General features: G+C 43.4%; 1 protein-coding gene and 1 long non-coding RNA gene across 3 annotated transcripts in view; one reads left to right on the top strand and one right to left on the bottom strand.

Annotated features, from left to right (window-relative positions):
- Positions 1–344: 344 nt before the first annotated feature.
- On the bottom strand, positions 345–11,182 carry LOC101751355. The gene is made up of 3 exons (XR_003072569.3): positions 11,069–11,182; positions 9,626–9,750; positions 345–2,908 (listed from the first exon to the last, which is right to left on the bottom strand). It is a non-coding gene; the product is annotated as an uncharacterized LOC101751355 (long non-coding RNA).
- Positions 11,183–11,535: 353 nt separating this feature from the next.
- Positions 11,536–25,381, top strand: part of PLPPR1 (phospholipid phosphatase related 1) — a 127,419-nt gene continuing 113,573 nt past the window's right edge. The window contains exon 1 of one of the 2 annotated variants that reach the window (XM_424888.8): positions 11,536–11,639. The gene's annotated coding sequence lies outside the window, so the exon portion shown is untranslated. Of the gene's footprint in view, positions 12,019–25,381 lie in introns of both variants that reach the window. The other variant, XM_040656343.2, reaches the window with a different exon arrangement.

The raw sequence follows: 25,381 nt of genomic DNA, 5'->3' as shown, positions 1-25,381 counted from the left end.
GGTGCTGAGTTGCCTGCTAGGCTAAACTTTAGCAGCATGAACTGTTCTCAAAGGAGAAAAGTCTTTCTTCCTTCATGTTACTACCTGAGGTTTGTTATGAAATAGATTTTTTTTTATTTTGTTAATAGCTAAACTATCTGCCAAGCCTTTATAATTAACTTTCTTCTCAATACCTCAACTGCATTAGCCACCTCCAAAGGGTTGTAGGTGGTTATTGGCTGTTATCCAAAGCACTCCACAGCTGCAGTGGTATTTCTTACCCTGCCTAGGCTTTGATTTGTCTGGCAATGCCTTGTCACCTCTTTACAAATAGTATATGAGTACTTTTTTTTTTTTTTTTTTAAGACTTCATTCATAATCATAGTCTTGCTCAGAATGGCATGAATCCCTTGCATGGCAATGAGCTGGACCAGTCCACTTCTTCCAACAAGGGAGACAGTCAAAAGCATATACCTTGTTTAATAAAAGCTGCTGAATCAGTTCAGAGTCAAAGCCATTTATTGTCCTCCTCTATGGCATATGATCAAACAAAGCAGGCATCTGTCTTGTTGGACAATGCCTTCTGTTGCCTCTCATTTCTACAGAAGAACTAATACTGAAAAGCAAAAAATATACTCTGTGTTTTATTTTTTCTCCACCAAAGATGCACATTTCTCTTTTAAGGAAAGAGGAAGCAGCAACTATAGATTTCCATTAGATCCCTCATGCAGTTTTCATGATTATGGGCAGTCCAGTGTGATCCCTGCGTTGTGAGGATTCAGTGCATTGCTCTGTCCATCCAGGAAATATCTGTGTACCTGGTTCCTAGTCTGACCAAGACTGGATGTTGAGTGGCTCTGTGACTGAATTGAAGTGATGCAGCACAAGGCTGTAATGGAAGCCTCCTAAATCTAGGTATCACAGCTGCAGGTAGCAATGCACTTAGTAGTAATGGTGTATAAGAACTTCTATTCTGTCCCTTTGCTTTCTTGCAATGTTTTTAATGAAAAAAAAAAAAAATAAAGGAGTGCCAGTTCAGTCATCAGCCATAGATAACTTCACAAAACAGGAAGGAAGCACCGAAGCTGGCTTTTCTGCTCTTGTGTCATGATGAGTACTCGCTGACAGAATGAGGTTATTCTCAAGCAGTGCCTTTAAAAGAAGTTATTGTTCAGGCTGCATTCCCAATTGTCAAGCATACAGCCTTTCTGGAGCTTCACTCTTGCACGATGGGAAATCTGCTTCACCAGAAGTATGAGCAGGTTAATACTGAGCCTTGTAAAATGAAGCAGTGACCCTGACTGTATTTGTGTGCCTGACATCAGTAGAGCTACACAGCCTCTTTGATGTAAGCATTATCCAACTGCCAGATTACTTCAGGTCCCAGTTTTCTGGTCCACCAAAATAGTCATTACGGCTTCTGAACCCGATTCTCAGCTGCTGCATACAGATGTAGTTTGACTTTAACAAAAATGCCAGATGACAGTGTAATTAAGCTCAATAATTACATCCCTTCTTAATAACTTCCTTTCTATAGAGCTGTCCCATAAACTCCAAATTGGTTTTAGTCTTCAGGCACTGCAATATTGCATGTGAATCTTGTTGTTAGGCTGAGCACACGGAAACAAATTCACCTTGGCATTTGATATGATAGTTTCTGGGAGGCACTGTACTTGTCTTTGAGATCTGCTGTGTACCCGTGAGAGGGAAAATAGACACAAGAGCAGAAATCTTCTGTTTGGAAAAGAGGGCAGGGGAGATCACGCCCTCTGTTGTCCACTGTTTGAAATGATGGCAGCGATCTTCCTGTAGAGGTCCCACCCAGTTCTCCTGAGGCTGAGAGCTGACCCTGTTTATGTGGTAAAGGTGAATTTATGGGTTTTGTTCATAGTCCTACTCAAGCTGCAGTCATCAAGTGCTGGGCTGTTCCCCATGCAGTCCCACTCACATGGCCTGCGTGCCTTTCTACAACTTTTCCCAATTCCCCTCTCCGCTTTCCACCAGCCATGCGCCCTCTTTTGTCCACCGCTGTCTTTTCCAAAATAAACAATCCATCTCTACTTTATTTTTACCCACAGACATCAAACTTGTTATTTCTGACACTTACCTAGCCAGTCTTCATCTGGGTTGAGGCTTTTCAGACTGTACTTCCTGAAAGGCTCCCAGTTCTCTCCCTGTTATCTCCGGAGTTTGGCCGTGTCTCATCCAGCCTGCCCTTAGCCACGTGCAAGATACAGCCATTCTGCCTGGCACTTGCTATAACTTTCATCATTGTGTCCTGATATTATTTGTGATGTTCAGCATTTTTCTTATGTCATGTCCAATATTTTTCTGTGTCCCGCTCAGCATAGTTAGCCTCAAGTCAGAGCCCGGACAGGGCTCCTGTCATTATTTGTCTGCAGCCCTCAGTTTTAGTGCAGATCTTGCAGTACAGATTCATACAACTTAGAATGTGCGAACACATCCCTAGGTTTGCCCTAGGAGACCACAAAAATGTATGTAGAAAAGCTGTTGCTTGTGTTTCTTCTCAAGAATGAAAAGGTCTTGGGATACATTTGTGAATTTCATAAACAGAACGACTAGACATGGGTGGACTGTAACTCGAGACGCAATTACAGAACAAATTCAATCAAGCAAACAACACCAAAATGCAAACAATGGGAGGTGTAAGCCACAAGACTGAGTCCCTCCACTTTAAAATTTTGTTGATACTTTGGAATTCGTGAGCTACTTTCTGTTGTTTGACACAATAGATGTTCATCATCCAAAAGTGTAATGCACATTTAAAACCAGTATTCAAAAACAAGCTAAGTGATGGAAAGGAGTGTCCAGCTTTCAGTAATAGAATAGGATCCTGTTGAGTGGGAATATTGTATGATTCCACAAAGAGGAAGTGCAGCTTGACATGTTTGTACAGTAATGATAAAACCTATGGAAAAATGAAAACTCACACAGTTATACCAAGGAAAACCTGGCAGAGTTTGATTAGGAAGTAGAAAATAAAACCTAATTCAGCAAGATAAGGCAGATAAGCTAAATTACTGTGAATAGATACAAGAATATATAAAAAGCAGTGTTACCATTTTAGCCACATTGATACATCTTTGTATAGGAAAAATATTCCTATTCCTATTCCTATTCCTGTTCCTGTTCCTATTTCTCTCCCCATTCCTATTTCTGCAAGTCAGACAAATCTGAACTCACAGAAAGTTAGGAGGAGATTCATTTCTTAAGAGTGTTGAGCCTTTTTCACGCTTTGAAACTGCTTCTTATTCAAACATTACAAAAGAAATTCACCAGATACTGAAACGTTTATGGAGATGCCCCCATTTCTGAAATTCAAGCAGTCAACTGGACAGCAAAATGCTGCTTGCTACACTGACTCACTTACTCACCTGCGAGTTAGGCTGTAGATGCAGTCTCTGCAGATTTGATATGGTGGTTCTGAAAGAACAGATTTGCTAATTTTGCTGGTGCCTCTTCTCTTGTGTGCAGAAGCATTACATTTTTGCTTATTTGAACCTCCCTAAGTACTCATGCCTCAGAATATGAAGGGCCTTTGAGGCTTTTCTCCTGCCAAGCCAGCTGTTCTGGGCATTAAGTCTAGCAGAAGCTACCCCAATTTGGAAGTTAAAATCACTGTAGTCTAGTAGTACGGATGAGCTCAAAAAGCTTGAAGTTCAGATGGTATCTCAACAAAACTAAAACTTTGCTACGCTAAAATTTTACCTCAGATCTTGAGTGATTAACTGCTGAGATTTTCCAGGTGTTCTGAAATAGTCATTGCTGTTGTATAAGCAAATTTCTCTTCACAGTTTGCTGGGGCTTTTTTTTTTGGTCCAAGTAACAGTTTGAGGACTATGACTGCTGGAATTTTCCTACTTTTCTGAAAAAAGGTACGTGCTACATATTTCTAAAACTCTCTGTAAATTGTACTGAGTCTTTCAAATCCTGTGAGGAAAAGTGGAGTTTTTTCTTAGAATACTTGAGTAGTAGCATCTTAAGTAGTTCTTAGTCCTGAAGCAGAATGTCAGTATTTGTGGATCGCTCCTTCTTCCTTCTCTGATGGTTGAGACTTTCTCCATCCCACGCTTATGGATGAAGAGGGTGCAGATGCCTTCTGAGGTGTACAGCAAATGTCTGGGCTTGTGAGCACCGTAGCTCGTGTGGACAGTATCACAGAATGGCTTGAGATGGAAGGGACCCTTAAAGGCCATCTGGTCCATCTCCCCTGCACTGAACAGGGACGCTTACAGTGCCATCAGGTGCTCAGAGCCCCATCCAGCCTGACCTTGAGTGTCTCCAGGGACAGAGCATCAACCAGCTCTCTGGGCAACCTGTGCCAGTGCCTCACTGCTCTTATTGTTAGACACATTTTTCTTACATTCAACCTAAATCTCCCCTCTTTTGGTCTGAAACTATTTCTCCTTGTCACGTCACAACAGACCCTGCTAAAGATAAGAACGCTTGTGAAGAAGCTAGCCCAGCTGTTCTGGCATAGAAGGTCAGTGTTTGGAAAGGTTCACAAAATGATGGGAAAGGGGCATTAATGAGGTAAACTTGTACCTGTTTGAATCTTACACAAGCATCTGGAGGACTTCTTCCCTTTGCTATACCCGTTTTCCAAATGTGACTGCTGCTAGAGAACCTTAGAGGAGGAATTATGCTCTGTATGTGCAAAAGGCAGGACTTACCCAGTGCTCTTGACAAAGGTGAAAAGATAAAGCAACTAAAACAAACAAACAAAAAAAAAAAACCAAAAAAAAAACCACTCTGTAAGTGTACATAAGCCAAAATATCAGTTTAAGCAACCTAAAATTAGAGTTCAAATACTGTCCCAATAGGCAGTGTGTCCTGATCTGAGGCGTCAGACCAACAGACAGCTTAGAGAGCTGTGCTGTGGCATGCACTTTGTTCTCGGGCATTTGAACTGTTTGTATGGAGCGCTGATTTTTGGCACACACTAGAAAAAAAGAAAAACAAAAAAAACAGCACCTCTCCCTCAGGTGCAAATTCTGCTTTGCTCATCTCTTCCACTACAGCAATCAGGAATTTGCTGCTAACAATATGGAGAGTGAATCTGCTCTCTTGCTGGTAGCGAGATGCCAGAAAATTAAAGAAAACAAAAACCGAAAAACAAACACACACAAACAAACAAAATGTGTGGTACACAAAACTCTCCCATGTGCTAAAGAAACAGATTTCTGAGCCGTGGCTGAGGCGTGCTACCTGCTTACACCCACTCAGCATGGGCTTGACTGCTAGTACACTTCATTATGTAAACGCAATTTGCTATCACAACATATGTAGTGCTATGAGGTGGTTTTCACAAATCTGTATCACTCTCTATCAGCCATCTTATGTGTGTATATTTATGTGTATAGAGGTGTTTTTGTTAGAAAGCATCAATCTGCTGCTGCAAAGCAGAGAGTGGGTTTGCCACTCCTTGAAGAGTGAATAATTTTGATGGCAGTGTTGCAGGGTGGGTTGCTCGCTGCATTCACAGCCCTCTTTCCAGGCTGCTATTTCCCCTCCCAGTGAATCTTCTTCCACAGTGAAGATTTCTGTGTCATTGACAGCTACAAGAGTTTCATACCTGGATGATGTAAGACTTTAAAAATACATTTATTCCCCCCACGTGAGCTTCAACTTGTACAAACTTTACACCTGAATCCTTTGTTCTTGAATAGGAAACTGGAGTTTTTACCTGGTGTGTAATAAGAAATGTCAAATCTGGGCAAAAGTATCCATCATCCACAAGAGATATGAGTGCAGGGATTGTTTATGCAACTTCTGTCCCCTGAAATTTAAGTGGAATACTGTTATCTTGTGTTGGCTAAACAGATGGTACATTTTCCTAGTTAGCTATGCAGCGTATGGACTGCAGAGAGTGACAGGAAATCCTTGACACCTCTCTGATTATAGCCAAGTGAGAGGCCTCCTCAGGCCACAGTTCAGCTCAGCTGAGGTGGATGGTCTCAGGCTGGATGCTGTGAAGTTGGGCTTATGGTACCCCCACACTCAGGCCAGCACATGGTAAATGGCCAGGTCAGTTTCTTTTCTGCCCTCTCAGAAAATTCTTGGGTAAAATGACTGCCTGCTGAGGCCCTCTCAGATGTAAAGAAACTGAGTTTTTAATCTATGTTCTAAAGAAGCTGTGTTAGATTTTAACAGGTAATAATATCACAGGAGTGTGCCCTGCTATTGAGAATGCAAAGACCAACATAAACAAATACACTAATTTTTCAACAAAAAACATCTGACTCTTCAACAGTTGGGCTTGATTAGTTCTCTTGTGAGTGATGAGGGCTGTGTAATGTCATTCCATGAAAGATGATAAAGTAAATCCAATGTTCTTATTAGAAAGTACTTGCCTAAAAAGTTGCCAAATCAATCCTAAAATTATTTTTGCAGCATTGGTAGCGAAGTTTTCGCCTCCATGTTTTTATACAAAAATCCTACAGAAGCATTGTGGACTGCCTTGTTTTGTTGTCATCTTCAGAGGAGGTTCAGGGTGACTATTAGGAAAAAATCATTCTCAGAAAGAGTGGCCAGACACTGGCACAGGCTGCCCAGCAAGGTGGTGGAGTCACCACCCCTGGAGGTGTTCAAGAGCTGTGTAGATGTGGCACTGAGGGACGTGGCTAGTGGGCATGGTGGGGATGGGCTGGGTTTGGACTGCATGGTCTTAGAGGTCTTTTCCAATCTTAATGATTCAATGATTCAATGATTCTTGCTCCATGCGGAGATGTGTATGCGTGAATTAGATGCAGTTGTTTTGGTCAGTAAAAGAATAAGAATTCTAACTGGAATAAATGGTCTCTGCTGAAAGACCACCCTTTTGCCAACTGAATACTGTACTGGGATAAATCTATATGTATTAACAGATGTTAACAGTGGCACCTTATGTTGAGTTCTTATGCACAAAACCTTTGTATACACATAAAGGTGTGGAGAAAAGTCAGATGGGGACAATAGTAAAGTATTTATGGATGAGAGGAATAAAGCAACAAGTGACGATTCTTATTAGGCATTAGGTCTTCAGAAGGAAGAGGGTAAGGACAGAGAGGTGATGGTGTGGCTCTCTATGTTAGAGAGTGTTTCAGTGTCATAGATCTTGGGGCTGGGAATGATAAGGTTGAGTCTCTATGGATAAGCACTGGGGGAAGGCCAACAATGAGGATATCCTGCTGGTGGTCTGTTACAGACTGCCATACAAGGATGAAGAGATGGATGAGGTGTTCTATGAGCAGCTGGCAGAAGTTGAGCAATTGCCATCCCTTGTTCTCATGGGGGACTTTAGCTTTACATAATCTTTAGATCTTTACCTGATCTAAGCTAGAAATACAGTACAACATAGAGGAACCGGTCTAAGATGTTTCTAGATTATGTGGAAGACAACTTCCTGATGCAGCTGGTAAGGATCAGCCCATGGGGAAGAAGACTGGTGTAGATGGAAAGGGAACTTCTTCTGAGACTCTGGGAGAAAAAGAGAGTCTGTCTTCTGAGGAAGAAGTGGCAGACAACTCAGGGAGAGTACAAGAAGTTGCTAGGATATGCAGGGAGAAAATAAGAAAGGCTAAAGCCCAGCATGAGCTCAACTTGACCACAGTGGTAAAGGACAACAAAAAATGTTTTACAAATGTATGAACAGTAAGAGGAGAGCTAAGGAGAATGTCTACCCTTTACTGGACGCAGTGGGAAACATGACCACTGAGGTTAAGGAAAAGGCTGAAGTTCTCAGTACCTTCTTTACTTTTGCCTTTAACTGTCAGACCAGTTATCCTTGGGGTACTCAGCCTCCTGACCTGGAAGTCTGGGGTGGAGAGTAGAATAAATCCCTCAAAGTGCAAGTGGAAACAGTCAGAGACTTGCTACTGCACCTGTACTGTCACAAGTCCATGGGGCCTGATGGGATCCACACGAGGGTGCCGACTGAGCTGGTAGAGGTGATTGCCAAGCTGCTTTCCACCATCAATTAGCAGTCCTGGTAAATCAAAAAGCTACTGCCAACCTACACAAGCTCATAAAGGCTTACGGTAATACAAATTACATATAACTAACACTCATGCAACTAGTAACTTTGAGTATGTCCTGCAGAGGCTTCAGTGGAATTACTCATGCACAAAGACGAGTGAAAGTGTGAGGTATCTTATTAGGACTTCTTCTGAAAAGAGGAGAAACTGCTGCCAGGAGCTAATAACACTATAAAACAGCTACGGGAATACCTGAGTTGGCCGTGGTGAATGTTCTTATGTTCATTTCTCTCTTAAGATTTACAGACTGCTGAATTATTGCAATCAATTCCTCCAAATCCAATACGAGATGCAGGAGCTGCCAGATATCCATGCCCCCACTAAATTATAATTGATTTAAAACTTAAGATTTGTTGCTTTTAGCAGTAAAAAACAAATCTTTCTTCTACAATATCTCTTTTTTTCTGCCTACCTTAAAAAGTAGAACATAGAAAGCAGTACCTTTCCCACCTGAATGGTGAGGGCCTGGCACAGCTGCCCAGAGGAGCTGTGTATGCCCCATCCCTGGAGGTGCTCAAGGCCAGGCTGTGTGGGGCCCTGGGCATTCTGATTGGGTGAGTGACAACTAGACTACAGCAAGCAGTTGGAACTGGGTGAGCTTTAAAGTCTCAACAATTCTATGATTTCACTAGCAGATGTGGCAAGTACTCTACAAGCAAGTTAGGCAGCCAGTCCTCTCTGAATGTCAATGTATTTTGAGTATCAGCTATACTTTCATTCAAAACTTAGATGTGTCTGAGAAAGTGTTTCACATCTGTTTAACTACCAGGGTAGGAGTGCTCTGTCTGGGATATGAGTGCTTACTTAGCACTGCTGAATTGAGCATCTCCATATAGAATGGTTTGGGCTGTGAGGTACCTCAAAACCCATCCAGCCCCAAATCCCTGCCACGGGCAGGGCTGCCACCCGCCAGATGAGGCTGCCCAGGGCCCGTCCAACCTGGCCTTGAGCACCTCCAGGGATGGGGCACCCACAGCTTCTCTGGGCAGCTGTGCCAGGGCCTCACCACCCCCTGAGTAAATAATTTCTTCCTCATGTCTAACCTGAATCTCCCCTCTTTTCATTTAAAGCCATTCTCCTTGTCCTACTATCAGACTGTGCAAAAAGTTGATCTCCCTCCTGGAAGTACTGGAAGGCCACAATGAGGTCTCCTTGGAGAGTCCTCTCCTCCAGGCTCAACAAGCCCAGTCCAGATGTATAGAGCTAGAACAAGGTATTTTGACTGTTCTAAATGCAACAGGTACTACTGAAAGATTGTGTTTGCGTGTTTTTATGAAGCGGAGTCATGTCCCCTGAGATGCAGAATGCAATTTTCCACATTTTTTGTCATTTGGAGAGTGCTTCTGGTAAAAGATCATTGTTGTTTACATTTCTCAGTTTGTTTTCTCCTTTGTTTGCTTGTTTTGTTCTCAAATGTTCCTCCTATTAATGTCTTTTGGAACTGCTTGGCCTAGTTTAGGCTAAAAATAGCCATTGTTGCTGCTGCTGTAGCTCTATACAAGCCACACAACACCCACACCAGGAAGAAAGCCTCGTGCCCTGCTGATCTCCCCTGAAAGGAGAAGAAGGTCAGAAACACACAGGACCAAACAGTAGGAGGGAAAACGAACCCTGTGCTGCTTCCATCAAGCTTGCTGATGGTGCAGGGTGGAAAAACAGCAGAAAGAGGTGCTGGTGTTCAGGTCTCCCTCTGAGTCCTCCCACACACAGACAAGCACCATAGATGCCATTGCTCCTGTGGAGAGATGTGAAAAAGAAAATGAAGTGAATTTTGGGAATTTTGTTGTTATTTTTCAAGCAGTCATTCTTCAGGTTGACTGAACTCTGGTGGAGCAGTGTTTGGCTACGATCAGATGAACGCATCCCACGCTGTCACACTGCTCCAGCAGCACACAGGGATACCTCTCACCCTGAGCCTTGCTTAGCAGGCTGTGTCTGTGCTCCTGACCTCCTGAAAGGGAAAAAGCCTGTAGATACACAGATATGCTTTTGTCTTCATTGCAGCAGGCTCCTCTCAGACCTGGATGAGTATCTTCATGCTGTACACTGCTTGTGCCCCTCCAGCAGCTTATAGTGCAGGCAGGTCAGGCACAGCCTGGAGTATCTGGAGGCCTTGGGAAGTCATTGTCCCATGACACTGTGCTCTCTGACTGCGAAGTGGGGGTAGAAAGAAGTGCTGGGAAGCACTTTTGCAGCTACCTTAGCAACTATTTAACTCCATTGCTCCACAGATGCGTATTTTATTTTCTTGATTTACTTTAGCTTGTGAATGATACATCTATTTTCGTCCATTTTGCTGTTAAACCACATTGGCGGAATTCACACAGCTGTGGGAAGCCGGGACCCTGCACTTGTTTTCAGTAGGATAACTTCTTGGCCACCTTGTCTTTACCCAATCAGAAATTTGGCTCACATGTCGGTAGTTTGTAACATTCTCACTGATAATAACACCCCTGCGGCTGAGAGTCAAACTGTAGTTTAACACAGAGCTCTGTGTTCTCACTGAGTCTCGCAATAGGTTGTTGAGAAAAGGTTATGTCGGGTGCCACAAGTTCAGCCTGGCGCAGCAGCTTATGCACAATGGGAGCTGCTCAGTCGCATAGGGCAGCGGACACCCCTCATGTGAGGACGTGCGGTGGCTCCGGTCGGTGGTAGCGGCTGGTGCTGGAGGAAGACAGCCGCTGATGCAGTGCCTGGATTCCCCTCCTGCCATCAGCTTACCCTGCTTCAGGCGGAGGGCCGCCTCACCCGGAGCATCCCTCTCGCATCCCACCTCCCCGAGCTTAGGGACAGCCGCACTGCTACAGCTCGCCCCGATCCCATCCCTCTGCGCCTTTGCTTCGCTTCTCTGCTCATTCTTTTCCTTCCCCGTTCTCATTTGCGGGAGGGTCAGCCCACCGTGCCGGATGCGAACGCTGTCAGCCGCCCGCAACCGGCGCTGGGGGAGAAACAGCAGAGCGGGGACAGCTCCTGAATTAGCGGTAGCGAAATGCTCCGCCAGGGTGGGGGGCGTTTAACCCACCCACCCCCCACCTCCCCCCCCACACACACACCTCGGCGGCGCGTGGGACCGGGGAAACCCCGGCGAAGAGCTGCTCCGGCACAAAGGGGCTGTCCTGGGGCACGGCCGGCCGCGGAGAGCCGGGAGAGCTCCGCACTCCCTCCCCTCCGCCCGCCCCTCCCTGTCCCTGTCCCCGTCTCCGGCCCCTTTCCCCTCCCTCCGCTCCGCAACCGGGGCGGGGGGCTGGAACGCGGCTCCAGCGCACGGAGAAACAGAGGAGGAGAAGCGGGCGATGGGGAAGGAGCTGCGCTAATTATCCTCTTGTCATCATTAAAAAAAAAGGAAAGGGAAAAAAAAAAAAAAAAGGAAAAAAAGAAAAGAAAAAGAAAAAGGAAAAAAAAGGGGGGGAGGGGGGGGAGAGGGCGAGAGCGAAGGAATAAAAAATAAAAAATAAATAATTAAAAATTAAAAAAAAAAAAAAAAGGGAAGACAACCCCGTCCCCCCCGCCCCTCTCCACCGGCGCAGAGGAGGAGGAGGGAGGGCGGACCATGATGCCCGGCTTGCGGGCGCTGCCCGCCCGCCCGCATGGAGACCGCCGCCCGTAGCGGGGCCGCAGCTCGGGGTGAGCGGGGCCGGGGGTCCGCGAGGGGCTGGGGCCGCGTCCCGCGGGTGGGGGTCGGGAGAGGGTCGCGACCGGCGCGTCCCGCGGGGGCATTGGGGCGGCGGGAGGCGGGGGGTGAGGAAGCTCCGCGGCGTGGTTCTCCGCTCCGAAAGGGGTTCGGGTGCGGGCGGCTGCAGATTTGCGTTCTGCACCTGTAATGACCCTGGAGAGCACTGAAGGCAGCGGGAGCGGGGTGCCTTCGCGAGCTGGGGAAGCTGCGTGGGGCCGGCTCGCTGCTCTCCACATGGCGAATGGAGGAGGAGGTGCAGCACACTTGGGGTGAGCAGCGTGCTGCTCGGAGAAAGCGGCACCGGAGCGACGCGATGGAATTTATCGAGAGGTACCTTTCCGAGAGGAGGTCGCGGAGTTATCCCCCGCCCCTGCCACGGGGATACGGGCGCGCCCTCCCCACGAGGAGACCCCCCATCCTCTCCTCCTGACCCACCCGGGGCTGCGCACCTGGCTGCCCTTGCAGCCCACCGGCGTGGTTTTACTACGGCCGTAGTCAACGCGTGTCGGTTATCCTGCCTGTGGGAGCGGGGATAGAGCGGTGCTGGCTGCCATCAGCCCACGGAGAGACCGGCGTAAGGGAAGGCGGACACCATCTTTCTGCTACTCTATTCCCCCGCCGTGCTCTCCTCTCACGTTCTCTCGCAGCGCTACGGAGTTGTTTGTTTGGTAGTTTGGAATGAAACTGCGTGCTGCAGTAGTGCATTATGGATACGTTACATGCGGGAAAAAGACTGCAGAACAGAGGCGTAGGAATAACACTACGTGAAACGTCGCTGCCAGTGTTGGATGTTTTGGGAAGCCCGGTCCTGAGACTTTTTGCACGTATTAGGAAATCTAAGTAGTCTGTAAAGGAAAAGATGCTGGCATTGTGATCAGCTGCTGCTTAAAGCTTGCGGGTAGAGAGATGCAATTTGCTAGCTGATGCCCGAGGTTATTCAATTCTCTCCCTGTCCCTCTTGGTGAGTTCTTAAGGAATGCGTGGGTCAGGGTAACAGCGCTGGTCCTGCTCAGAAGGGCTCCCAGGGGCTTGCTGGGGTCAGACACCTGGAGGCATCTGGGGCAGGAGAGGGACTTCAGAGTGCATTGTCCTTGCTGGAAATGAGGTGGGTAGGGTGAGGAAAAGGAGCGGTTCGTGGCTCAGATTTCTGCCTGTGTTCATACCTGGGCACAAGAAAGGGCCATCTTTGTTTGGTTTTCTGTGTTTGTTTGCTTTCTCCAACACTTCAGATTTCACAGAATGTTGCCCTTGTTCTTGGATGGGTAAAGAGGTTTCCAGAGGAATTACTCCAGAATGGGTCAGAGGCTGCTCTGTGTGACTGCCTCAGCTTCTGAATACAAAGATTCAGTTTAATCTGAGGAGTCTCCTGTGGAGGTCCCTCTTTTTTTTTTAAAGTCATTTCATTTCTTTAATGTGTGATTTATTTATTTATTTATCTGTTTATTGGCTTTTCCTAAAAATAAAGAAGAGTGAGCCTCCAGAAGTCTTTCGTATCCTTTTTGCTTGTGTCCATAGGTAAATTGCACATGAGGATAACACAATTTGCAGATGTAACACAGGGGAGAAGAAGGAAAAGGTGACATCTTTTGAGTATCTGTCAGTGACTGGGAACCATGACAACTCATCTCTACTACCTCCCCTTATTTACTTGTTTTCCCTCCTCTCCTGCCATTTTTCAGTAGCAGCCTATGCCCACCCTGGGTGGAAAGCAAGTAATGATGGAAAAAAAAAGCATGCTAAGCCCACTTTTGTTGTTGTTTTTTTAATCCAGAATGATATTTAGTGCTACTTCTCTGGTGCTGGATGTGAACTTGTTTCAGAATGGGCTGTTGTACCTCAGCAAAACAGTTGAAGTTGTCACTGTGTGTGCTGAAATAGGTTAATGAGCACCAGGGACTGTGCTTTTTCTTTCTGATTGGTGAGACTTCAGAGGAGAGAAAGAACTGGTGGAGGACTGTGTCCTTGATTACTTAGGCATGCAATAACCTCTGCTCAGTTACAGATCCTTCAGGCGGGTCTAATATAGTAATTAGATATACTTTAACTGAATTGAGAAAGTTCAGGAGTTGATTTTTGAATTTTTAATTGGGCCACAGCAGTCCATTTCATGTTGTTCTTTTAATATTGTATCTTACTTTTCTCTGACTACCCCGATAACCATGAAATAAATTCCTTTTTTTTTTTTTTCCCCTCACTCTTCTTTTCCTTTATGTTCAATGGCAGGACTCTAGATACACAAGATACACATTGGGGTTTTTTGGTGGGGCTGGGGGGCAGATGTTTGTTTGTTTGAGGGATTTTTTTTTTTAATTGAAAACCATTTATGTAACTGTTACTTCATTGGATAGCCTGTTGAACAGGTCGGTCTACTTCCCAGTGCTCTAATTCTCCCACTTCATAATAGTCTCCATGGCCACACATACCTTACTGTTCTGCAGAAAACAGCAGCATGGAAGAAGTACGTTTGTCCGGTTTCTCAGTATCCATGGTGAATATTGTTTCGAGTGAGATGTAATTGTGGGATTGTCAGTTATCTACAGCTTCTGTTGGCTGAAGTTATGTGCCAAAAAAAAAAACACCCAACTTTCTGAAAGCTGTTGACTATTCTATCAGGGGGTTGAAGTTCCTGATGGAATCTTAGCCACATAGATGCAGTTATCTCACCCAAATTCCAAGTATGGTTCAATTTAAAAAAAAGGGTCAGAAAACGTAAAATGCACTTAACGTTCTGTGGAGATTAAGTTTTGTATTACTCTTTCCATGGGAAGCAAAATAAATAGGTTTTTTTTGTTCTTGGTGGCAGCCTCTCTCTTCTCTCTTTTGGTTTATGCCAGCGAGATCTGTGATATGTGGTTCTGCACCTCTATTCATACAAGACTATTGAATTTGACTGTGCAGTCTAACCTTGAGATACTGAAATCAAAGCTGTTGTTTCTTAGGAAGTGAAAACATTCCTATTTACTAAAGCTTAAATCATAGATTCATAGAATGCTTTCGGTTGGAGATAACCTTTTAAAGTTCATCTAATCCAAACACCCCAACCAGGGACTTCTTTTATAAGATCAAGTTGCACAAAGCCCTGTACAACCTGACTTTGAACCCTTGCAAGGATGAGGCATCAACAGCTTATCTGGACCACCTGTTCCAGTGCCTCACCACTTTCATTGTGAAAAACCACTTCTTAATACCTAATGTACGTTTACGCTCTTCCTGTTTAAAAACACTGCCCCTTGCTCTGTTAGTACAAGCCATGCTAAAAGTTTTTTTCTGTTTGTTTGTTTTTTTCTTGAAGCCTTTGCTCGGTTTTTTAGCCCATTCCTATCTGGGTGAAAATCCCACTTGAATTAATCAGATTCAGCTTTGCTCTCTTGTCTTGGTTGGCAGCTTAGTTCTCCAGAGTTCGCTGCATAATGTTTGTTCTGGGTTTGACTGGGGGTCTGTAATGGCCTGTGTTTTGAATTTTAAAATAATGGAGGAAATCCAGAATTTTCTTGCTGTCATACTGAGTTCTGAAGAGGTAACCCTGCGCTATTCATGGGTCATGCTTTCTTGGGCTGCTGAGTGGATTATTGTTTTTTAATTTTTTCTTTAAGTTGATCACAGATAGACTGTGTGCATCACATCTGCAAACCTAATTCTCCAACGAATACCCAAAGCTTTTGGTGTTTTTAATATGTAGATATTTAGATAGTGATAGGACAAGGGAGCATGGCTTTAAACTAAAGGAGGGAAGGTTTAGATTAGGTGTCAGGGGGAAGTTTTTCACTGAGAGAGTGGTGAGGTGCTGGCACAGGCTGCTCAGAGAGGCTGTGGATACCCTGATCCTGGAGGTGTTCAAGGCCAGGTTGGGTGGAGCCCTGGGCAGCCAATCCACTACTTGACATGGCAGTGAGGTTGGAACCTGATGATCCTTGAGGTGCCTTTCAATGCAAGCCATTCTATGACTCCAGGATTGTATGGCTCTGTGATTTTATGATGCTGTGATATTTGAATGGGGCATTAATATAAACCTAAACACCAACATATTTATTGCTGCTATAGTGTGAAATTAATATTGAAACCTCCTCACAGATTCTTCAGTCTTACCTACTTTGGCACTGTTTGCTGTTTCTTGTGCATCTAAGATGAAATTTGCTCTTCAGTGGTGCTTTTCAGAAACACTTGGCAGGAGTTGAGAGAGTAGTCTGAGAGCCACTTCTTTCTCTGTGTGTGCTCTGGTTCTGAAGATTTAATATTTTTGTTAAAGTTATATTACCATCAGTGCCTATTGGATGACATAAACTAGGTCTGAAGAACTTAGGTGACTGGATCCGTAGCTGCTTTGAGTAATCATTCACTAGGTTGTTAGATATGAAGTCAATGTTCACTCATTCCTCTCTTTTTGGAATACATATTAGACTGGTAGCCTGCGGCCTACCTACACATCATCAAAATCACACTGAACAGCCCTTCTTGCTGTTAGTGCTGAGACCTCCTCGCAGTCATTCACTGCCTCAATCTCTCCTTTTCCCTGGTCCTCTCAGGCTGTTACGCCCTGAATAAAGGATCTAGACTTAGGCCTCTGAGCTTGTCTTTCCCTTGGTTACCAGGTAGTTGAAACTACCTGGGCAGTTTCAGTTCAGTTGGGGATGATGGGCAGCCTCATTCATATGGTAATCTTTGTTGTTTTACCACTTTCTTTTCGAAGGAGGTGTCTCTTGAAATGCGGTGTAACCTCCCTTCCATCAGTGGGTTTCCATGCCTTGTTTGCAAATTGTGGAGCTTTGCTGGTGGGAGGTGCAGGACATCCCACTGGGCTGTCTGATTTGTCCTGTGCAGCTGCCATTCTTATGATTGTATTGAAGATCATGCAAGAGTGACTGAGGATCTAATTAGTTGGACAGAGGTGGCCACAGGCAGCAGAGTGGGAGCAGAATGGGCTAACATGTATAGGACTGTGTTTTGATCCATTTTTCTGAAAGTTCCACACTGCATTGTTCTCACATCTTACTCAGAACTAGAATTAGCTTCAAGGCAGGTCCTCGTGCACAAGTGTGCTAATAATTGGTTTAATGTGGCCTCTGGGGATCTAAGGACCAGGAAAAATCTAAAGCCGTGCCATTTATTTCCAGCCAACAGAGCTGTATCTGCAAGATCACAGTTTTAAGTCACCCATGGACTTGGACATCCTTTGTATTTGGAGTAAGGTTTCTTCTTTTCCTTTTTTAAACAGTGTCACTTTTATCCATGATAAGATAGCGTGGTTTATGTTATCACATATCTTCCATTCCTTTAACCTAGTTTAAATAGCCTTTAAAGTGTACCCTTCCTTTGATTTTCCTTTTCTCTTTGTTGCACTGTGACGGGCTGTAAGTGAAGGGCTGAATCTTTTCTCAGAAAAGTATTGTATAGAGGAGAAAAATACAGTTTTCATGGCTGTTATTACTGATGACAAAGACTTTGCAGAATTCATGGGGAAATAATGGCAAATATCTGTGAGACTGAGACTGGTAAGTCCATAATGATGGACAATTCCAGGATGTAGCACTGCTTTTAAAGTTTATTTCTTCACAGTTACAAAACCGAGCCTCATTCCTAACCTCCTATGAGCACAGATTTTGTACATATCTCAGCAAATGTGTCTGGATCACATGCCTAATGTCGCCTGCAGATTCATCGGAGCTAACCTCAGTGCCTGCTTGGAGTCTCTTGGTGCTAGTGGGTTTCCAGAGAAGCTGGGGGTCTCACTCCCCTCCAAATAGCTACACTCTTCAATAGCTCAAGTGGGAGGATGAGATTTCAACGTACATTTCCATAGATGTTTCTCGTGCGTCTCTTTTCTGCTTTGTTGAGGCACCAGTGAGCTCAGAATCCTGCTTCACAGCCCATCAGTTCAAATCAATCAAGAGAAGAGGAGGAGAAAAAAATCCAACTTTGATGGAAACACACATACTGCAAAAGGCAGTTGTATCACATTTATATTCCGCTGCATGCTTCTGTCACCCACACTTGTAAAATACTCACTGGAAAAAAGAAGTGCATTTAATTTCCACACATGCAATAATTTACTGTATTCGCTGAGTAATTACCAGTACCCTTTATACAGTAACTTATTTTTCTGCTTCTTCCATTCATTGTGCATGGGAGGGTTCACAACTCATGAACCGAAAAGCAAGTCAGTTAGTGTTAGCTGCTTGTTTTTAAATTGATTGAGACACTTAGCTAGAAACTTGAAAAATATATTTCATGGAACACAGCTGGAATTTTTGCAGAATCCTATGAGAATCATTTAAGGAAGAAAGGAAAGGTGCTGGAAGAATGGAGAGTCATCATAAAACCATGTCTTTTTTTCCCTATTGCACCTAAATCACACTCTTTTTTTGCTGGGGGCTTGCTTGTAATACCAATGAAGCACTCCTGTGAGAATAATGCTGTTATGATGGCATACCATATTTGGGTAAATGAAGTCAGAAGCGGTGTTTACACAGTCTCACACAGGAATCTTGCCCTCTCACAGAGCAGTCTTGCTGTATATTCATTTTCTTGCATGCTAAAAATCTTTCCTACCTGTCAGACTGGCTTTGGCTGCACTCACAAAACACCACTCCAGCTCCAGCAGGCAGACCTGGGGCAAGCAAGGGAGCGCAGCCTGCAAAGAGCAGGGCTGTGGGACGACTGCCCTTGCAGGATGCAAAATGCCCACAAATGATTCTTTGTAAGGATCCTGCCTACTGATTGCTCTGAGTGCTGCTGCGCTCCTCATGAGAAGGTTGGGAGGTGTCATCCAACTGAAGTGTGGTCAACAGAGGAGGGAAAATACATGCGAGGTGAAGAAGAGAGTATAAACATCCTTCTAGTGTGAATTAGAGATATGTCAGGAAGCTCAAAATCCCTAGTAGGTTGCAGAACTGTTGGCTGTAACCTACAAAGCTGAAAGTGGAACAGATTTCAAAGAACTGGCTGTGAACACTGCATCCAAATGTAGAGTACTCAGTGCAAGAGAGAGACATGGACCTGTTGGAGCACATCCAGAAAAGACCACACAAATGACCCATGGGATGGAGCACCTCTCCTGTGAGGACAGGCTGAGAGAGCTGGGGCTGTTCAATCCAGAGAAGAGAAGGCTCCAGGGAGACCTGAGAGCGGCCTTTCAGTATCTAAAGGGGGCTATAAGAAAGAAGAGGACAGACTCTTTAACAGAGCCTGTTGTGATAGGACACGGGGAAATGGTTTCTGATTAAAGAGAAGAGATTTAGGTTAGATATAAGGGAAAAGTTTTTTACAGTAAGTGTGGTGAGGCTCTGGCAGCGCACGTTGCCCAGAGAAGTGGTGTGTGCCCCGTCCCTGGAAACACTCAAGGTCAAATGGAACAGGCTCTGAGCACCTGATCAGCTGTAGGTGTCCCTGTTCATTTCAGGGCAGTTGGACTAGATGGCCTTTAAGGCTCCCTTCCAACTCAAATGATTCTGTGATTTGTGAAAAATTGATTGATTGTGGGTCATCTTTGCAGCAGGGGTACTTGGGGATCTAAGCTACTCATAGAAAATAGTTCAGTTTGTGAATGGTGATAGTTGGTATGTTTTTTAACAGCAGAACAAGGGCAGTCAGAAGACACCAGGCTCCAGTGGTATGTTTCTAACACTAGGGTGAGTCAGGGGAATTTCAAGTCTCCCTTGTGCAAATGTAAGCCAAAAGTTTACAGAGGTTTCACATCTTTGCTTAGGCAAGGCAAATTAGTCTCAGTTACCTTGAAAATACAGACTGTTATTTGGAAAAACATACCACAAATATTAGGAGCAGGTAATGTCTTTCAGCAAATAAAATACCACTAAAATTAAATACCACTCAAGATATACCCAACGTCCTCAGGCTTTTATTGCGACACTACTACTTCCTTGCTCCATGGGTCTGTGTACCCCAAGTACAGACTCAGTGTGCACACGGAGGTGTCCTGCCTGTGGTTCCAGAGGAGGAGACAAAGGACACATTTTGTAGTGCTTTTGGAAAAACCTGAGGTAGGCCATGGGTTGTGCACGGCAGACACATGGCTACAGTGAGACTGCTGAAACAAGAGGAAAGTTATTGGTACATAATCGCCTCAGCCATCACTGCAGCATGGAGAGAAACCACTGTTTGTGTGCTGTTGACCAATACAGTATCTCTCCTTCTGCTGAAGTGTATGTCCTGTACTTGAAACCTGAAACTCATGTATCTGAGAAACAAGTTGGAAATTTTCAGATATGTTAGATAAGGAGAGAGGCAACTGAAAAGGAAGGCAATGAGTTTGATTATCTTCAACTTGAATGTTACGCAGAGGCTGTAATGACAATGTAGAAGGCCAAATTAATCTGTCCTGCCACCCCATCCCTGGGGATGTGCAGTTCATGTAAGCAAAACAGCACCTGGCACACCCACAGGCTAACACGGAGTTCAGCCTACATAAGGGGTGCTGGAATTGGCCTGTACACAACGTGCATCAGCTAAGACATTATGCAAGGCAGTTGCAGAATATAACGAATTCACAGGTGTTCAGCAAGAACATTAGTGTCTGTGCTACAAGAAAAGATATTTCAAGAGAAGATGTTCAAAGACTATGTGTCAATCATTCCCTTCTGTGATTTGTATGAGAATGGAGGAAATTTTGACTAGAACTGGCTGGTTTATTACTTCATTTCTCTTATGCAGGCAGTTTCCATAGCAAAATAAAATTCAGGAACATAGAGAATTCTGCCAAAAGTTACTCAGAACTTAAAAATTTTGACCCCAAACAATAAGAAGAAGTAATATTCACAGGAAAAATAATGATTTACAGCTGTTTTTTGGAGACTTTGTTTTTTGTTTAAAATTGCAACATAAAAGGAACAACCATTTTGAGTTGCAGTATTTTGTTTTATTTGCTTTTGTTTTTGCTATGTACATGTTTATTTCCAAAGGAACGTGTGAGAGCTCGTCCATTCTTTCAGTGAAGAACGTCTTCAGTGAAGTATGTTATTGTCTTCAGTTTGCTGAGTTTATACTACTTTTGAATTTGGTATATGGAGTAAGAAAAAAGAAGTGGTGCTTGAATTAACAAGCAGAGATTAAGGATGCAGTGAAGGTCCCCTGCTTCCCCCAGTTCTACTTACACAGAATCATAGAATTACCAAGGTTGGAAAAGACCTCTGTGATCATCCAGTCCAACCATCCACCTATCACCAATATTTCCCACTAAACCATGTCCCTCAGTACAACATCTAAACATTTCTTGAACACCTCTGGGGATGATAACTGCACCACCTTCCTGGGCATACATTCGTGTTCTTTAAGTGGGTTCTTACAGAGATTTTCTTGAGCTGTTTTTCTTACTGACATGAAGAAAATGTGGTGTCATTTCAGATAGAATGAAACATTTTGTTTGCTTTGTGCTGTCTCTTTACAGCATGTAGTCCCTATCTGTAAAATAAATACGTAAACAAACAAATCAGCAAGAAAGAGTTCAACTTTGAAACCAAATGCTGGTATTGTTGACTGAAACTATATTCTTCTGTCCATTCACTGACTGATTTTCAGCTTCACTGTTCTTTCCTTCAGATTTTGCAGGACTCTTATGTGAAGGGAATTCAGGCACCTGGTGTTCAGCAGAGTACCGGTTGTATAAATAGGATGGACTGCATTTATTTAATATTACTTGTGTGTCCTAGGAGTGACAGGGGGAAAGAGGAACCTGAACCAATTTTTTCACACCTCAGTGTAACAACTCTTCAACTGAAAGAAGGAGAAGCTTTTTTATTTTTCCTAAGCCTGTAACGGTGTTGCTCCCCAGGCATAACATCAGACCTTGCTTCTTACTACCACCAGAGTCATAAATAAGCAACTTTCATAAAGAAATATTAATGTCTAGCTAAACAAAGAGTAATAAAAGGAGGCTCTACATAAAATGGCAAATAGTGGATGAATATCACTGACCTTATTTGTGCTTCTGTTTGCTTTCATCTTTAAATATGAAGATATAGATCAAGGAAACGATAAATGTTAACTTCCTGACACTTTTTCAGTACTGATGGATCTGCATTTCCTGGCATGACAGTCTGTATTTTCCAGTATATAATGATCTACAACTAGTCTGCAGTCTTTAATCCAGCCTAATACTTGTGTCTTTGGTTCAACACCACTAGGGTGTTCAAAGGGAAAACAAAGCTCTATGAATATCAAGAAATCCATTTCAAGAAGGAGCTCGTCCTTCAATGACTTTCAGGCAGTAGCCCTATAAATATTTCGTTCACACAGAAAAAAAATCATGATTATTATCAAATAAACAATGCTATTTTAAAGAGATTAATGTTGATAGTCTTAATACTCAAAATACACTGTATTATGTCTCAGGTTAGATGAAGTTAACTTAGGGGTGGGTGTTATTACCCTCCTGGTAGTCTGGAATCAGGAGAACATCTAGAGTATGTTGTTCCTTCAGCATACGACCTTGAAATTTGTACTACTCACCTATGTCCAGGTTACCATTAGGGCAGAGACCATCATTAACTTAGACTGTTGAACTATGTGTGGGATACTTTCTTGGAAGTGACTGTGCTAAGTGAGGTGTTGCTTGTTGCTGCACTCCTGGCAGCATACGATGATGTTCATCTGCCATGTCAGTGCCCTCCATGACAGAAGTTTTCCACTGTTGACAGCAGTTTACCACCATCAGGAAGGGGATTTCTGGCTAAATTTGCTTTTTTTTTTCTTTTTCTTTGTAACATATTTTAAGAAGCTATTTTTTGATACTAGAAATATCTACTTAACTACTGTTTTAGGAAAAACTGTTTTTCTGTAAGTCTTCACTTGCTTACCAGAACTTACCCTGGCTAACAAATAACTTTATCTTCCTCAGTTATGTCTTCTTGGGAAACTTAACATCTTCATAACATATCCTTATATTATTAATGTTGCCTTCCCTGTATAATGATAAGGCTTCATTCATCTTCAGAGGTATTTCTTCCTTGGATTCATTTATACAGTTGAGACTGTTTCTGCTCCTGTCAGTGACTTGGTCTGATGGATGTATCTCACAGTCCTTAAAGATGACTTTGTCTGATCCAAAGTTATTCATGGAGTTCTTAGCTGAATAACTCAGTGAAATGGCTTCCCAGCTCTAAACTCTTGCACCAGAGACATCAAAACAGTTGATGTTTGGCTGCATTATTCCTTTTACTGGGCAGAAAAATACACTTGTAAGTGCGAGTAACCTAAGTTCCAAAGACAGAAATGCTTTGGAAATATCAATTGTCAAAAACAAAGAACAGCAACAACAGAAAAAAAATAATAATAAATAGAGGGATTTGTTGAGTAGAGACAACTTTTTGTATTTGTCTGACTCCTAAATTCCTTTTGAGACCACAGTAGTTCCTGATCCCAGGAAGTCTGCCCTGATTTGGAGGACTAGCAAAACCCCTGTTCAGCTCCAAATCCCATTTCACAGGTCTCATGCTAAATTTCACCTTGGAGTACATGGAGATTAGATTTGGTTCTTACAGTGACATAGGTAGTAGATGAAGACAGCCAATAGAAAAATACTAAGCAAAATAGTAAGCATTAATGCTTGTAAAATTTCATTTAGATCTGTAATCTGCAGCAAGATCCAGTCAATGCTGCAGATAACAAAGAGAAGAGGGAAAAGTATTTATCTCTACTTTAAAGTATTCAGCAGGGGAAACAGAAAGATAGGAATAAAATCTATACTGTTTTGTGATGAGAGGTGAGTCAGGCAGAAAATGGTATGTTAATTAGAGCAGAGAGAGCACAACGTGAGTTTCAAGTAAAGCTCATAAAATCACAGGACAGAAAAGCACATTTTGCAGTCTTTGCCTTGGTGGAGATGATGTCAACACCTGAATGTGTTTTGTTTGGCACTGAGTGGCTCTGCGGGCAAAAAGAGGGTGATAGTAGGTTGTGATGCCTGCATATTCCTAGGCATCAGCCTCAGGCATTTTCTGTGCTTCGACCCTTGTCAGCTCCTCCACTCTGTCATAATAGAAAAAGCCACTTGTCTCCTCTGCATGTCACCATGCCCTCAGTGTGAAGTGTCCATCTCAGGATGCAGTGGTGTTCATCATCCTCAACAACACTTAATGTATCCTATCTTTACAACAAGTCATAGCTTACCTGCAAATATCTTCTGCTTTGTGTGACTGGTTTTGTGTGACTTTCTGAGTCATGCAACTGTTCTGGGGTTTGTTTACATCTACATATTCAGTGGCAGAGCCCTGAACAGCCTGGCTGGCAGGTCAGGTCCTTTTCAGGTTGGTTTCCATCTTGGTTCCCTGAGGAATCTGGTGCTTCCCAGCCTTACTTGAATATCCAGTTGTCATTCCTTAATTTACTGATCATCTCAATCTTCATTTATTTTTTTGTCTTACAGTTTTGATTTTATCTCCATGTAGTAATGATGTCAGCAGGAGGAAACTGAGGTTTCCTCAGTAACCATATCAGGAGAATAAACTGGGATTACATGCAAGAATTGGTTAAGGCATTCTGGGCAGTAACTGCAATACTGAGTTTGTTTAAGTCTGAGCAGTCTCAGTGTGAGACTCCCGAGTTTCAATCAAACCATCAGTGATTCAAGACTGGTACTTTAAAAAATGAATTATGCCATCAAAGAATTCTTCTGCTGGAAGGTTTTAATGATGAATAGTGGAGTGCAAGAGGTAATTGAAATATTTCAGTTCAGGTGAGTGACAGACGGGAATTAGAAGCTAATTTTCAGAACTTCTCTCTCCCTCAGCCTTAATGTAGCAGAAATGGTTCATGCTCTGTTTATCAGTTTGCTTTAAACAGTAGCTAAAGAGCCAAGCAGTTGACAGCTTGCAAACAAAAGCTGGGGGGCTGGAAAGTGTAGTTGTTATCTTGAACGTCATGCAAAACTTCATGTGATACATGCACAACGTGCCTGAATGTGACAAATATGGGTTACTGAAGATAAAGTTGGACTTTCAGTGGGATGGCAAAAAGCAGGTGATATGACATAGAAGGAAAGGTGGAAAAAATCTGAATGAAGTTGTGTAAGTGGTAGTGATTCTGTGAGCATCAAGAAATGTTAAAAGATGTTGTAGGAATGAGCCTTTATCTCTTTTGCATTCCTGTTTTCTTTATATCTTCCAGGCTGATGTGAAGGTGGGGTCTCCACCTTTGGTCCTATTTTAACGTGTCTACGTTAATTCAGACCTCCACCTCTACAGACCGGCCCTATAAAACAGAGCCCTCTTAGTGCTCCTTTTCTCTATTTTTGCTTTTGGAACACTCACCTTGTTTGACCTACTGAGCAAACAGGGAAGGAGTTTCTTTTACTCGTCTCATATATATATATAATGCATGTCTTGTCTCAGGAGCATCCTCTGAAAAAGTGTCTGAACTTGACAGGTATCTTCCAGAGAAGTATACATTATTTCCCCCTTTCTTTTCACCTGGACATGAAGGGAAAGTTTGTGGTACTGATCCTTTGATGACAGCTGAATTTGTTGCAGCCAGTGGAGTTATATAGGTTTATGGAAGAGAATAGCCTGTGTCATGTGAAAGTGAATTACAAACCTAAGCAGGCAGCCTAGCTCTATGCATTACACATCACTGTGTGAAATTAAGCCAATCAGAACAGTACATGAGTTTTTCTTTCATTGCTGGTTTACTTAAGTTAAGCAGTGAGTAATGCAAGTATTCAGTCTCTTTCTAATTGCTGTGTTGATTT

This window comes from Gallus gallus, chromosome Z, assembly GCF_016699485.2.
Source record: "Gallus gallus isolate bGalGal1 chromosome Z, bGalGal1.mat.broiler.GRCg7b, whole genome shotgun sequence".
Lineage (NCBI taxonomy): Eukaryota > Metazoa > Chordata > Aves > Galliformes > Phasianidae > Gallus > Gallus gallus.
The sequence above is the reverse complement of the archived record's forward strand: the minus strand, read 5'-3'. Positions and strand labels throughout refer to the sequence as shown.